The sequence below is a fragment of the Palaemon carinicauda genome, chromosome 11, assembly GCF_036898095.1.
Source record: "Palaemon carinicauda isolate YSFRI2023 chromosome 11, ASM3689809v2, whole genome shotgun sequence".
NCBI lineage: Eukaryota > Metazoa > Arthropoda > Malacostraca > Decapoda > Palaemonidae > Palaemon > Palaemon carinicauda.
The window spans coordinates 96,476,445-96,491,516 of record NC_090735.1 but is presented as its reverse complement, the minus strand read 5'-3'; the positions used below and the strand labels follow the sequence as shown (position 1 = coordinate 96,491,516).

At 41.7% G+C, this 15,072-nt stretch overlaps 1 protein-coding gene and 1 pseudogene across 4 annotated transcripts in view; one reads left to right on the top strand and one right to left on the bottom strand.

Annotated features, from left to right (window-relative positions):
• The window catches only part of LOC137650100 (signal peptide peptidase-like 2B), a 407,178-nt gene that overhangs the window by 142,962 nt on the left and 249,144 nt on the right, over positions 1-15,072 (top strand). The gene's annotated exons all lie outside the window — the stretch shown is intronic.
• LOC137649860 (signal peptide peptidase-like 2B) overlaps positions 1-15,072 on the bottom strand; it is a 190,560-nt pseudogene that overhangs the window by 19,652 nt on the left and 155,836 nt on the right.

Here is a 15,072-nt window from a genome sequence, read left to right as displayed (position 1 = left end):
CTCCGAAGAGGAACCCCGAGGGAATAACATAAAATAAGAATTAAGTATGCACCCTTCCTTCCCCAGATGACATCCACGGGAGAAAGGGGGGAGCGGAGTAACTGTAATAAAAACAGAATTATAATTATTTAAATCATCTAAGAATATTCACTAATAGTGAGAACCATTGACCCCCCAAAGGGAAGTGTTCCCCACGGAGAAAGCTGAAAAGTTAAAATACAATTAGATTTCACTAAAATATTTGAGACAAACAAACGGAAGAGCAACCTAACCCGCACACGGGAAAGGAGCTTTCGCAATAGTACGTTGTTGTAATAAAGGTGAACGACCTCGAGAAGAGAGAGACCGTAGTCAATCTATAAAAGGCCACATTCCCTTCGCTCTGAATCCAAGTTTCCCGTAGGAAAAGAGGAAAAGGCGAAGACAATAGTTGAATGAAGAGGATCCAGGTGATGATGAATCCCCGGCGGTAGCCGAGTTAACAGATATATGCTGACGGGAAGACCGATGGACCAGAGAGGGAGAGGCCGTTCCCCATGAAGTTGAACTGTGCTGGCCTTGCTACTACGCAAGTGTCGTTGTCGTATATCACACACACCGCACAAACACTGAAAAGGAAACTTACTACATTTCTATACACATATATATACATAAACATTAAGAATGTTTATATATATATATTTACAAGTATAAGAAAAAGCAAGTTAAAAGACAAAAATTAATGGCAGTCCAAAATAGGCGAGGAGAGAGAGAGGAAATAACCGTTCTCGCTCCGAGCCAAAAGTAAAGCGAGCTCAAGCACAGGTGTGTGTGAGAGGGGGGGGGAGGGTAGCAAGCTACACTCCCCTACCCCCACTAACTAGCGGTGTGGATAGTAAACCCTCGTTAAATTTTAATAGCTCGTCATTTCAGCTAGGCCGAAAGTAATACCCCTATTAAATATGATATTTTCATTATAAAATAAATTTTTGAATATACTTACCCGGTGAATATATAAATAGCTGACGTCTCCGACGGTCGACAGATTCCAAAAACTCGCGAGCGATCGCCATGAAGGCTGCCGGGTGTGCCCACCAGCGCCGACTATCGGCCAGATACCGCATATACTTCTCAACCAAACCAGTTCTTCTCAGTCCGTAGGGTCTCTATCGGGGAGGAAGGCAGGGCCTTTAATATTATATATTCACTGGGTAAGTATATTCAAAAATTTATTTTATAATGAAAATATCATTTTTAAATATTAAACTTAGCCGGTGAATATATAAATAGCTGATTCACATCCATGGTGGTGGGTAGAGACCAGTATTAAAACAATAAAGGCGTATATGCTCAAGAGTTTTTGACAACTATTAAAAAAACAAACTTAAGTATAGGTACCTGGTAAGGAAGCTGACTCTGATAATTACTCTGCCTCATTAGTCCGCTATCCTCACGAAGCCCAGCGATCCTCTTAGGATGCTGAAAGACTCCCAGGAGCTGCTATATCCAGGGTGAACACCCCTATAACAGGACCTCATCAATACCCTTAATCTGGGCGCTCTCGAGAAACAATATTTTGACCACCCGCCAAATCAAAAAGATTGCGAAAGACTTCTTAGTCTCCCGTACAACCCAAAATAAGATTAAAAATTTCAAGAGTAGATTAAAAGGATATTGGGATTAAGGGAATGTAGTGGTAAAGCCTTCACCCACTACTGCACTCCCTGCTACGAATGGTCCCAGTGTGTAGCAGTCCTCATAAAGAGTCTGGACATCTTTCAAGTAATATGAAGCGAATACCGACTTGCTTCTCCAAAAGGTCGCGTCCATAATACTTTTAATGGATCTATTTTGCTTAAACGCTACTGAAGTTGCTATCGCTCTAACTTCATGAGCCTTGACTTTAAGTAAATTACGATCCTTCTCACTTAAATGAGAGTGTGCCTCCCGAATCAAAAGTCTAATAAAATAAGACCACGCATTCTTAGACATGGGCAAAGAGGGCTTTTTAACGGAGCACCATAAAGCCTCTGAACAACCTCGTAGCGGTTTAGTTCTGGATAAATAAAATTTAAGAGCTCTAACGGGGCACAGCACTCTTTCAACTTCACTCCCCACAATCTCAGAAAGACTGGGGATTTCAAATGATTTAGGCCAAGGACGAGACGGAAGTTCATTCTTGGCCAAAAAACCAAGTTGAAGAGCACATACTGCTTTATTAGTGGAGAAGCCGATGTTCTTGCTAAAAGCATGTATCTCACTAACCCTTTTAGCCGAAGCCAAGCTCACCAAAAAAAGGGTCTTGAGGGTAAGATCCTTCAGGTAGACTGAATTTAATGGTTCAAACCTGTCTGACATAAGGAACTGTAGGACCACGTCCAAGTTCCAAGCAGGAGTCGAAATATGACGCTCCTTGGAAGTCTCGAAAGACTTAAGCAGGTCTTGGAGATCTTTGTTATTAGAAAGATCGAAACCCCTATGCCTGAGAACAGAAGCTAACATGCTTCTGTAGCCTTTAATGGTGGATGCAGAGAGGGAGCGACCGTTTCTCAGATAAAGCAGAAAATCCGCAATCTGCGCTACAGAGGCACTGGAAGAGGAAATAGAGGAGGACTTGCACCAGTCTCTAAATACCTCCCATTTTGACTGATAGATCCTGATGGTAGAGGATCTTCTAGCCCTCGCGATCGCTCTAGCTGCCTCCTTCGAAAACCCTCGAGCTCAAGAGAGTCTTTCGATAGTCTAAAGGCAGTTAGACGAAGCGTGGGGAGGCTTTGATGAAATCTCTTTACGTGAGGCTGTTGCAAGAGATACATCCGCAACGGCAGACTTCTTGGAACGTCTACCAGCCATAGAAGTACCTCTGTGAACCACTCTCTCGCGGGCCAGAGGGGAGCAACCAACGCCAACCTGGTCCCTTCGTGAGAGGTGAACTTCTGCAGCACCTTGTTTAGGATCTTGAAAGGTGGAAAGGCATAAACGTCCAGGTGAGACCAGTCAAGCAGGAAAGCGTCTATGTGGGCTGCCTCTGGATCTGGAACTGGAAAGCAGTAAGTCGAGAGCCTCTTTGTCAGTGAAGTCGCAAAAAGATCTATGGTGGGTTGACCCCATGTCATCCATAGCTTCTCGCACACAGTCTTGTGCAACGTCCACTCCATGGAGATGACTTTTCCTCTTCTGCTGAGGCAGTCCGCCAAGACATTCATTTCTCCTTGCACAAATCTCGTCAAACGAGAGATGTTACTTGCCTTAAATGGAGTTCCTTCTGATCCGTGGACCAAAGACCCGAGCATTCCAGACTGTCCAGTGGAGCTCCCTAACCCAAATCCGATGCGTCTGAATACAACACATGGTTTGGGTTCTTGATCGCAAGAGAAAGACCTTCTCGAAGTCTGATGTTGCTGTCCCACCAAGTCAGACATGTCTAGACTGAGTTGGAGATTGGGAAAGAGATACTCTCTAAGCCCCTCTCCTTGTTCCAATGGTTTAGGTGAAATTGGAGAGGGCAAAGGTTGAGTCTCCCCAGAGAGATAAACTACTCCAGCGATGAAAGAGTTCCCACAAGGCTCGTTCAAACTCTTACAGAGCAACTGTTTTTCTCTTGCAAGTGACGGACTTTTAACAGAGCTTGTTCCATTCTTGTGGGAGACGAAAAGGCCCGAAAAATTCGACATTGTATCTCCATTCCCAAATAAAGAATAGTCTGGGATGGAGTACTGTAAGTTACGACTTCTCTACGTTCACTATGAGACCTAGCTCCTTGGTTAGGTCTAATGTCCATTAGAGGCTCTCCAGACAGCGATTTAATGACGACGCCCTGATTAGCCAGTCGTCAAAATAAAGGGAGGCTCTGAATCCTCAAAAAATGTAGAAAGCTTGCTACATTTTGCAAGAGCCTTGTAAAAACAAGAGGAGCAGGAATGAGGCCGAAGCACAGTGCTCGAAATTGGTACACTACTTTCCCGTCCACAAACCTCAGATGTTGTTGAAAGTTTGGATTAATCGGGATGTGGAAGTATGCATCCTGAAGGTCGAGAGAGACCATCCAGTCGCCTTCCCTTACTGCTGCCAGGACAGATTTGGTAGTCTTCATTGTGAACTTTGTCTTGACAATGAACACACTGAGCGCACTTACATCTTAAGTACTCCTGCAGTGAACGTGGCTGCCAGATCATTGGAGCCATCCCTGATAGCCTTGTTCATGCATGACATAATTGTACAGCAATACACTGACAGCTGGAGAGACCTTCTTACTTAAGGCTCCCAGGGACCAATCCAACAAATAAATACTTCAAACGCTCGAAAAAAAACTCCTAACAGGAGATGGTCTAGCTCTGAAGCAGACCATAAAATCTTGGAGCGTCTCATGGCTAAACGACGAGGAGAGTCCACTAGGCTTAAGAAGTCTCCCTGGGCAGAGGCAGGTACTCCCAAGCCGAGAACTTCTCCTGTGTCACACCAGACGCTCGAGCGAGAAGCTAATTAAGGAGGAGGAAAAGCAAAGGCAGACTTTCCTAAACTTCTCCTGGATTCCAACCAGTCTCCCAGTAAGAGCATGGCTCTCTTGGAAGAACAAGAGAGAACTGACTTTGTAAATGTAGGAGTCGAAGAAAGTCATGCCAAGAGTAAACTCAGACAGCAGAGCAGCCGTTACAAAACGAGTAGGACAAAATTTCACTAAAGAAATTCATAATTATAAAACAAGGGATTGTTGGACCACCCTAGGATATTCCTCTTCTGAATGACTCCCCAAAGGTACATTAGTTGAAAGGGGGTCATCAACTTCTTCAGAAGGCACATCATCTGATAAATCTAAAGTCTTGCGAGAAGGAGATTTATATTCAGAATGACGTGAAGGAAAAGCCTGACAGGCTACATCAACTTGTATATGAACAGAAGTTAAAGTTGGAGGGTCGATGTCACGTTGTGACTGCAGAGAATGTTATTCTACTACACGTCGTGACAGAAGTAACTGACGTTCAAACGTCCCGTAGTAACAACGGTGACTGCTGTTCGATGCTATATCGTGACTACGATGACTGACCCTCGACGTCACGTCATGTCTACGGTGTCTACCTCTCAACGTCTCGTCGTGTCTGCGGTGTCTGCAGCTCAACGTCACGCTGTGACTGCGGTGGCTGACGTTCAAAGCGATCAAAGTTACATCGAGATTTATGCTCCGCATCTCGTTTAACAGAAAAGCTGTCACTAGGGATAACGTCAGCGTGGCGTAACAAAGCTCGTTTAGAAGGTTGAAGACCCAAATCACGTATCCCAGAACCGTGACGTACAAAAAGCAAAGGATCCTTTCGCACAGGAACAGGATCATAAGCTTCTATTAAAGAAGAAAGCTTTAACAGCACATCTTGCAAAACACTTAACTTCGGATCAACCTGTGACTGCGGTGGCTGACGTTCAAATGTCACGTAGTAACAGCAGTGACTGCTGATCGATGCTATATCGTGACTACGGTGACTGACACTCGACGTCACGTTGTGTCTACGGTGTTTACCGCTCCACGTCACGTCGAGTCTGTGGCAGAAACGTCTGTACATGAACGTCATCGCTATGAACGGGACTCTCATGATGACTACAGCTAGAACGTTGAACTTGTTCTGAAGGAACTAATAAACGTTTCAACCGTCTCGAAACATTATGCCCAGGCTTTTAAAGAGACGAATCATCGGAAGACGAGGAGAAACTTCGTCTCTCCTGTCTTATGGCAAGGACGTGCTTGACGAGCAACGTCTGATACCTTTGAGGGAACGTCTGTTCGTTGGTTTACACCCCTCACTCCCTTAGGTCCTACGACATTCCTTCTCCCTGGTGCAGGGGAGCCTGAAAGAGGTCTCGGACTAGGCAAGCGACAAGCACGAACAAACGAACCCTCCGCAACACAGAACATGTTTTTTGCACTTTCTTCACTGATATCGCATTTTTAAATAATTTCACATTAGACATGAATAAAGCTGATTTCTACCTGAAGCATGCAATTCTCCCTTAAATCAAAAGGTTAGAATTGCGAAATGAGTCATATAATGTAAGCACATTAGTACAAAATGAAACACACATGCAAAAATCAATAAACATATACATATATATCGAATAAAACGGAAATATATAAAGTTAAAAAGATCAGTGACTGGGGATGAGACTAAAAACTAGTTCACTAAGGACTACGTTTTCAATCTCTCACCGTACAGTGCCTTGGGATGAGAATAAAAACTAAAACGTTTTATCCTCTCTCCCGTACAAAGACTTGGGACGAGAGTAAAAATCTGAATCGAGAACAACGTTACTCACTCCCAAACTCCTTGTACAGAGACTTGGGACGAGATTAAAGATCGGATCGTTCTCTCTTTCTCTCTCTCTCTCTTGTCACTCACAAGAGAATGGCTCACTCACTCTTCGTCAATAACAGGTTATTTGACTAAAGGAAAAAACTGAAAGGACTAAGAAATTGAAAATTAACGTGTTCCTTTAAATTAGTATCTAAAAAACTTCAGTTTGAAAGAAGAATGAACAAAACGTCAAAATCGATTTACTCTTTCTGCAAAGTGAAACCGTGATTCTCTCTTTCTCTATCGTAACGATAGAGCGCAAACTGCGTAGCATAAATAAACCAAACGTTAGTTCATCTTTGAAAAACAGCACAAAGACTATTCAAAGAATAAATTTCTTAAAATATTTTCTAAAAATATTCATCTCATCACTCTTACAGAGCAACTGTTTTTATCTAAACAAAAATAAAAAAAAATGAAAGGGCTCAACGTTATTTAACTTCGTTTTCCAAGTCAGGACCGCCTACAAAGAATAGGTAAAGGCCGCATATAAACAAAAACATAAAATTTATTTCGGTGTTTAGTATAAATGGAAAGCTAATCGAAGAGGCCTAATAAAGGCGGGTGAGATATAAAATATATAGAGGTAAATCTATAAATATCAACAATAATTTATAAAGTGATAAAATAATTACTAAAAGCCTTTAACACACTTCCGTACACTGAGGGAAGGGTCGGCCATCTTTTCTCTATGGAAAAACCAGAGCGAGATTAAAAAAGCAAGGGCAAAAACTTTTCCTCTCCTTTCAAAAGCATTTCTTTTGAAGATAGTATTGAATAATCCAACACGGCAAAAGCAATAAAACCAAAACCAAAACCAAGTACTTCACCAATCGGTAGAAAACTCGAGGTCAAGCGCGAGCGGAACCAGTGTTGTCTTTAACACCGACAGAGAAGAACTGGTTTGGTTGAGAAGTATATGCGGTATCTGGCCGATAGTCGGCGCTGGTGGGCACACCCGGCAGCCTTCATGGCAATCGCTCGCGAGTTTTTGGAATCTGTCGACCGTCGGAGACGTCAGCTATTTATATATTCACCGGCTAAGTTTAATATTTAAAAAGCGTGGTTTGTATTCCAGTTACGGAACAAATGAAGTTTATAGATTATTTTGTAATTAAATTTAATAAAATAATGATCATAATTAAGTTATCATGAAGGTACAAACTTACAAAAACTGGAGCTATTCTATAAAAACATACGGGGTAGAAGACATTCACAAACACTTTATAACAATCATTTTTCATATACATGTAAGCCAAAACACTACTGCACATTCGATAATTATATAAAAATTTGATATTACACAACTTTCCTTTATTAAGTATTGATGGGTCGAGCTCGACCCGAGGGTATCTCAGAAATAGCACAAGGAAAAGAGCTGGGATGAAATGCGTCCTCACCCGACTGCTGCGCATACTGAACTGAGGTCTTGCAGGTCGATATCACTCACAACTAATACGGAGGAAAAATTATGGCAAAAAAGACTTTTTTTTTTTTTTTAAACCTCGGGTCGTGTACAACCCACCACACCTATCCAGGGTTAAACAAGATGTCATTGTAATTGGTCGATAGTTTGCTGCTAAAATCTTATCCTTACCGGGTTTTAAAAAGGCAAAAATAATGGCTAGTTCCCAAACACTTGGATAACTATGATCATGCCATATTCTGTTAATAATGCTTAAAATAAATAACTTGGTATTAACAGGTACATGTTTAATCATTGCATAGGGAATTCCACCAGGTCCAGGAGCTGTATCGTTACACATAGCAAGTGCAGAATCAAATTATCTTTCAGTAAAATGATAATTGTATGACTCTTCCCTTCCTGTTGCAAAATTTAAAATTTTCTTTTCTTCAATACTCCTACAACGGTGACCAGGAGCTGCTTCACACTTGCATGATACATTTGAGAAATGATCAGCCAGGGCATTGCTAACTTCGGTTGCTCCAGTCACATACTGACCATTCACCTTCAACACTCGTGGTGGGTTTGGGGTGAATTTTCCTGCTATCTTTTCAACCTTCCTCCACACATATGATGTTGGTGTTCTACTGTTAATAGAGGAAACAAACGACACCCAAGACTGGCACCTAGCTTCTTTCATGGCCCGACGGAACTGTGCTCTACATTTCTTGTATATGATTAAATTCTCCTCAATGCGGCGTCTGTGCAATCGAGTTAATGACCTCCTTGTGGCTCTGTGCAGGGCAGTTAGTTCTGAAGACCACCAGGGGACTGGTCATCATTTGAATATTCCTTTTGTTTTGGGAATGAAGCTGACTCCTGCTGGATAAAGAGTTTCATTAAGTAAGTCTATGGCATTATCAACACTTTCAAACTGTTCTGCATTTCCTTCAATTTTGCTTCGCTCCCGAAATCTATCCCAGTCCGCCTTGTCAAGATTCCATCATGGTGATCTCTGTAAAGGTGGACCTTTGTTGGTGTTTATAATGACTGGTGCATGATCACTAGTATGCCAATCATCTAATGTTCTCCAATTAAAATCGAGATGACAGTTACAGCTTGCAATTGATAGGTCAATGCAAGACAAGGTACCTGCCTGAACTCTAAAGTGTATGGGCTCTCCTGTATGGAGGAGTCCGACATCCTCGTTCTCCACAATTAATGATATAATATTGCCCATGGTTTTTGCTAAAACATCACCCCATAAGGGATGCCTACTATTAAGATCTAGTTAGAGAAAAGGTTGTGGGAGTTGTTGAGTCACCTCGAATAAATTATCATATGAGATGTTATCATTTGGAGGCAAGATTGTGTATTTTCTCCCTATATCAATCTGTACAACCACTGCATGCAGAGGGTAGAGATAGACAAAGATATTTGGGGAACATCTTGACGAATGTATAAGAGACTTCCGCCATGGCTCCCTACTCGGTGATCATGCGGTGGCCTATAGCTAACATATTCCCAAGGACAAGGAGTATTAGCATCAAGCTTGCTCTCTTGTAGACATACAATTATGGGGGAATGCTCGTGAATTAAGAGCTTAATTAGAGCCCTTAAACCCTGACAGTTCCATTGCAAAATGGAAGAAAAAACTATGTATTAGTTTCTGGAAGACATCTTAGATGAGGTCTTCCTATTGACAGCTTTTGATTTAACAATATTTTCTGTAGGCTTCTTAAGTGTGGTTCTTGATAAGTTAGGCTTTACATTAGCCTTTTCAGTGTTCTTTATAACTAATTCTTGTGGGGGATGGTGGACCTCAACTTGAATTTTTGATTGATTCAAGTTTTCCTATTGATCTGAAATATCAACAGGCAGAACATCATATCTATTTGATGTAATAACTTTGGCGTTTTTAATGGATGGGGGTGAGAGAGATGGAGGAGTCTCTCTTTCCCTATTAACAGGTGTTGTTTTATCAGGTTTTGGTGTTTTCCCCACTACAAGTGCACCTGATAACTCGGTTTTATTTGAAACCTCTTCATCAAATCAGGCAAGATATAGCCTGATAGGTTAGTATTATCCTTTGTAATGGGGGACAAAGGTTTAATAGAGGTGAGCAAAGCCTTAGGTGATATTTTTGCCCTATCATGCATAATTTTATCAGATAGCGAATTCCTTTTTTGGGGGATACTAGCAGTAATAGGTGGAGTGGATGTCTCCTGCTTCATTTTTCCTCCTGATTTCAATACCTTTGCATAACTTGTTGATTTACTCAACAGACCCTTGGCATGCCCCACCCTTATGTGTTCGATACTGGATTTCTTGAGAGCAGCCTCTTCTAACTTATATTGCTGGCAGCTTCTATCAGTGGATTTATGATTCAAATTGCAGTTTATGCAATTGGCCTCTAGTATTCATTCTCCATGGTAAACATTGGAACAAGTACTACACATTTTATTGTTCTTGCAAACTTTAGATGGATGCCCATATCTAAAGCAATTGGAACATTGCAGTGGCTTCTGCTTAATAGTTCAAACTTTAATCCGTTCATTTTCTATGTAAATGTGGAAAGGCACATTAGCATCCTGGGAAGTCAGGATAATCATTGACGTTCCTGGGACTTTATGCACTTTCCACACAGTTAAAGGACACATGACTAATATCTCCTCTTCTGTAAACTCATAAAAGTCTCTATTGAAAACTACTCCCTTCCATAACTGAAGTTTCCATGGGGTTTCACATCCAACTTTATGTCATCATTCTCTGTCTTTAAATTGCTTATTACAACAGATTGTGTTTCTGATTTCGCACTTATGAGGAAAATGTTCTTTCCAAAATGAGATATATGTCCTGGTGCGATGGTACCTACTTTCTTTTGAAGAAATTTACATATCTTAAAATAATTTCCTATACTCCCTTTTGACTGAGCAATAAGCCACTTTGGTGGTTTTGGCTTTCTCTGAGAGGGTACAACTACCCCTTTATCAATCCAATCTGCAAGTGTGTATACATCTAGATCCTTAGATACCCAATCGCAAATTATTGATTTTAATATTCATAATATCACTAATTGCATTGAATGCTTCATTATGATTATCAAATGATACCCATGAATCCCATTAGTCATTTTCAAGCCCCGTTCAAATTTCTTCGATGTGACCATAATATTGAAATGATTTATACAGCACATCATAATTAGTTTCTATGGGAATTTGAGAGACATGAAGGATTTGCAATTTCTCCATGTCACCCAAATTACTTTGTTTTAGAGCATCAGTAGAATGGTCCTTTAGAGTTTTCAGGTCATCAAAAGAGCGGTTAAATCTGCACTCTTTGGTGTAGATGCCACACCTTCCTCCTTTACTTAAACCAGATGGCTCAGCCACACACTGTCCAAAAGAAAAGGCAACCGTTTTGGCTGATGTTTTTGACAGTAAATAGAGTAATGAAAAACTTGATCTTTCTCATTCCTGTTTACCTGAGGCTAAACTAACTAGTTTAGCTTTTCGATCTCGTGAAATTAAAGCTCTATTGATGGACCTTGATGCTTATGGAAGTATAGACCCAAATGGTATTTTCCCTTTGTTTTTTATAAAGACTGCAGATTTCTTAGCTCCCAAGTTATCTGTTACTTTGCGCATGTTAGCAAGAAGAGGAGCTTTTAGCACTTGTTGGAGAATTGGTAATGTTACCCCACAATGTAAATGTGTTTGTGGTAGGCTCAAGTCCAACTGATTACCACCCAATTTCCATAACTCGCATATTATCTAAAGTTTTTGAACGTCTTCTGGCAAAACGTCTTAATAGGTTTGCTGAAGGTAATCCTCCATTTCCTAGTTTACAATTTAGTTTTCGTAAAGGCCTTGGAGCAAGTGATGCCCTTTTTACAATCTCCAATGCTGTACAGAAATCTCTTGATTCTGGTCAGCAAGTTCGTATGATTGGCCTGGATTTTAGTGCTGCCTTTGACCGTGTTAATCATGAGGCCCTTGCTTTCCGTGGGTGGGTCGTTTCTTAGCATCACTATTGATTTTTTAAGTAATAGATCTCAAAGAGTTATTGTTGATGGGCACTATAGTGAGTATAAGAATGTGATATCTGGTGTTCCACACGGTAGTGTTCTTGGCCCATTACTTTTCATACTATATACATATGACATGTGGTTTAGCCTAGAAAACAAGCTTGTTGCATATGCAGATGATGGTACTCTCTTTGCATCAATTCCATCCCCTGAATGTAGATTTGGGGTTGCTGAGTCCCTTAATAGAGATCTAGCTAAAATTAGTGCATGGTGCAAATTATGGGGTATGAAGTTGAATCACACCCCAAAATTTACTTCTTCTTTAAAAACTATTCAGCATTATGGAGCTTCATCTGTGGTGGATAATGTGGGAGGGTGGGCTGTGGCACCCTAGCAGTACCAGCTGAACTCGGTTGAGTTTCCAACTAAGGTTGTAGCTTGGCTAATAATAATAATAATAATAATAACAATAACAATAATAATAATAATAATTAGTTTTTAAAGAAGAAGCAAGCCGGGTTATCCACCTCTTCAGCAAAGACCAGTCCTCTATTAGAGAGGGGCTGCCTCTCTTAAGGTGGGTGTACACTGGTCAGTGGGGGTAGTTAGCCCTTCCCACCAACGACTCCAATGCAGTGGGAAAGCAGTTCCCACCGTTCATCAGAGCCCAGCTTCTAATCACTAAGCCCCCTATCCTTAGCAAGGCTTCAGCATCTGGGGGGCTTCTCCAATGAGGTGAGGTGTCCCAGAAGCTTCTGGCAAGAGCGAGCAGGGAGCGGTCCCCCTTTCAAAAAGGCTTCTGCCACTTTCCTTTGTCTTAATACCCTGATGACAGATGGAAATGCTCTGGCCTGGGACGAATTGATTTCTGTGCCTTGATATCTGATGTTCTGTTGAGGGATGAGGCTGAACTTTTCTTAAACTGAATTCCTAGCTCTTTGCAGAAGTCTAGAGGGAGATCTGTGTGTTTTATAAGCAAGGCTCAATACTTTACCAAAAAAATCCAGTCCTCCAAATATCTCAAAAGCCTGATGCTCATGGCATGAGCTCAGGCTTTGACAAGGACAAAGATCCTGGTAAAGACCCGAGGTCCTGTGGAAAGGCTGAAGCACAGTAGCTTAAAGTGGAAGATCCTGTATCTGAAGGGAAACTTTAAGTACTTCCAGGATCTTGGATGGATAGGGACCCGCTAGTGGGCATTTTTCAGATTTATGGTTAACAGTAAATCGTTTTTACTGACAGCTTGAAAATCAGCAGCCAGTCTCTATTGTGAACCTTGTTAGTAAAACAAACAGGTTCAAATGGGTTAAGTCTGTGATGGGTCTCCCGATTCTCTACTAAAAAGAGATTGCTGAGGAAGCCTAGGAAGCCGTCTTAGACTTCCTCTAATGGCTCCTTTGGCCAACACCTTTGACACTTCCTTTTGTAGGAGGAGGTCCTTTACAAATCCTCTCAAATACAATGGTTGGATTGTCAGAGGGGGTGGATAGTCTACGAATAGGACATGATACCCTAAATGCAGTACTTCCACAGTCCAGGAATCAGCCCCGAAGAAATGCCACCTAAAATAATGGTTTTGTGGACATTCCCATACTGGTATTAACTTGGGTGATTTGACCTCCCTAACAGGAGCCCCTACAGCTAAGACATCTTCAGCTGTAAGAATGTGCTCTAGAGCAAAAACAAGACTGAGGATCTTGTCTCCTAGACTGTTGGAGTTCAGTAGGAGGAAGAAGGCACCTTTGCTGATTTTCTTGTTCATATGGTAAGTTCGGTTTGGGCTGTAGAGTGGCTGGGATCCTTGATGGTGCAACTCTCCTCATAAGAGAAGTGTGACTTGTTTTCACAGCCTTCTCAATAGGAGTAGCTATGTCTAAAGGAGAAAAAGGAGAAAAAGAAGGGGAGCCCACCAGGTTGGAATTCCTCAAACAGTGTGTGTCACTAGGAAACAACTGTTTAATACACCATGTTAAGGCAGCATCGCCTCTTTTAAGAATGCAGTTGCCCCATAGGAAGACTTTGATGAAGCAGGAATTTCAGCACTTTGGTTCCAGATCTCGACAGACCATCAAATTGCTTCAAGACGTCCTCATTACATAAGTTGTTTGTTACTGCGAAGCAAGACATTGCTCCTGACCAGTGATCTAGCCAGGAATAGGCCTGTATAGGAGACATAGCTGCCATCACCATGTTCTGTATCTCGGGTCAAGAGATGATGGAGAGGAGGTTGATAAGTTTGTCACTAGCTACACTCAGTACGAGGTTGGCACAAAAGTGCCAAGGGAGGCAACTTGGAGGATCTGCTCGCTTTGAATGAGAGTTTGGAGGCTCATGGTTGTGTATTAAACAACTTCAGCATGTCACGAGTTCGATTCGAGAGCGCCACATTAAACCTGTTTAGTGCCCCGAGATTGGGGAAAGATTACTTCAATAACATAATGCCTATTGGCCATTTTCCTGTGAGGAAGTTCATCTAGGCCATCCAAAAGGCAGATTAACCTCCTGATGTTCATAAGTTGAGAAACTTACGGCCCTGACGTCGGAACCTCGAGGGGGCCTACATCAGCTAAGCTGATTACCGTGTGCAACAAGGTTATCCGAAGAATCGTCAATAGGAATTAGGTTATGAATCTCAGTAATAGGCTCTTGTTTAGAGGTAACCGGTAGTTCAAGCTTAGGGGGCTTGCAACAAGAGACTTTAAGCTTTTCTTGAACGTCCTTCCTCTCTCTAACAACATTCTATGAATGGAGAGAATAGGAGACGGAGAAAGAATAGTCATGCTCACCCAAAGCATAAGCGTCTCTACTGCAGCAGTCTGTGAGGAAGTAACAGGGAGGTTTCGACATTAAGAAGTGCCATACGCATTTGGGAAAGAGGGGAGACTTTCAACGCTTTTACAGGAGATACTTCTAAAAGTGAAAGTCATCCCGCATAAACACAACCATAAAGGGCTCACCCCTCAAAACACTAGTGGGATGCGAGGAAAATCTATGCATATCAGAATAATAAGGGACCAAGGACACTGGGACTGGATTGGGTTAAGGGAGTGCAGTAACCATAGCAAAGGGATCAGCCTCTAGCATTGACTTGTGATCACTTTGTACATGGCTATTACGTGATAACTATGTACATGGTTTGGTTATCAAGTGATAATACATTCATAAAATCAGAATCATCATCAATAATTAATTCATGACCTTCGTCCTCTGTAACTGGAGCCTTCTATGAAAGAGCAGGGTTGGGGATATCGATCTGTGTAGAAAAGAGCTTACACTCTGATGTCACCAGAAGACGAGCAAGGGGAATGATCACTCTTGCC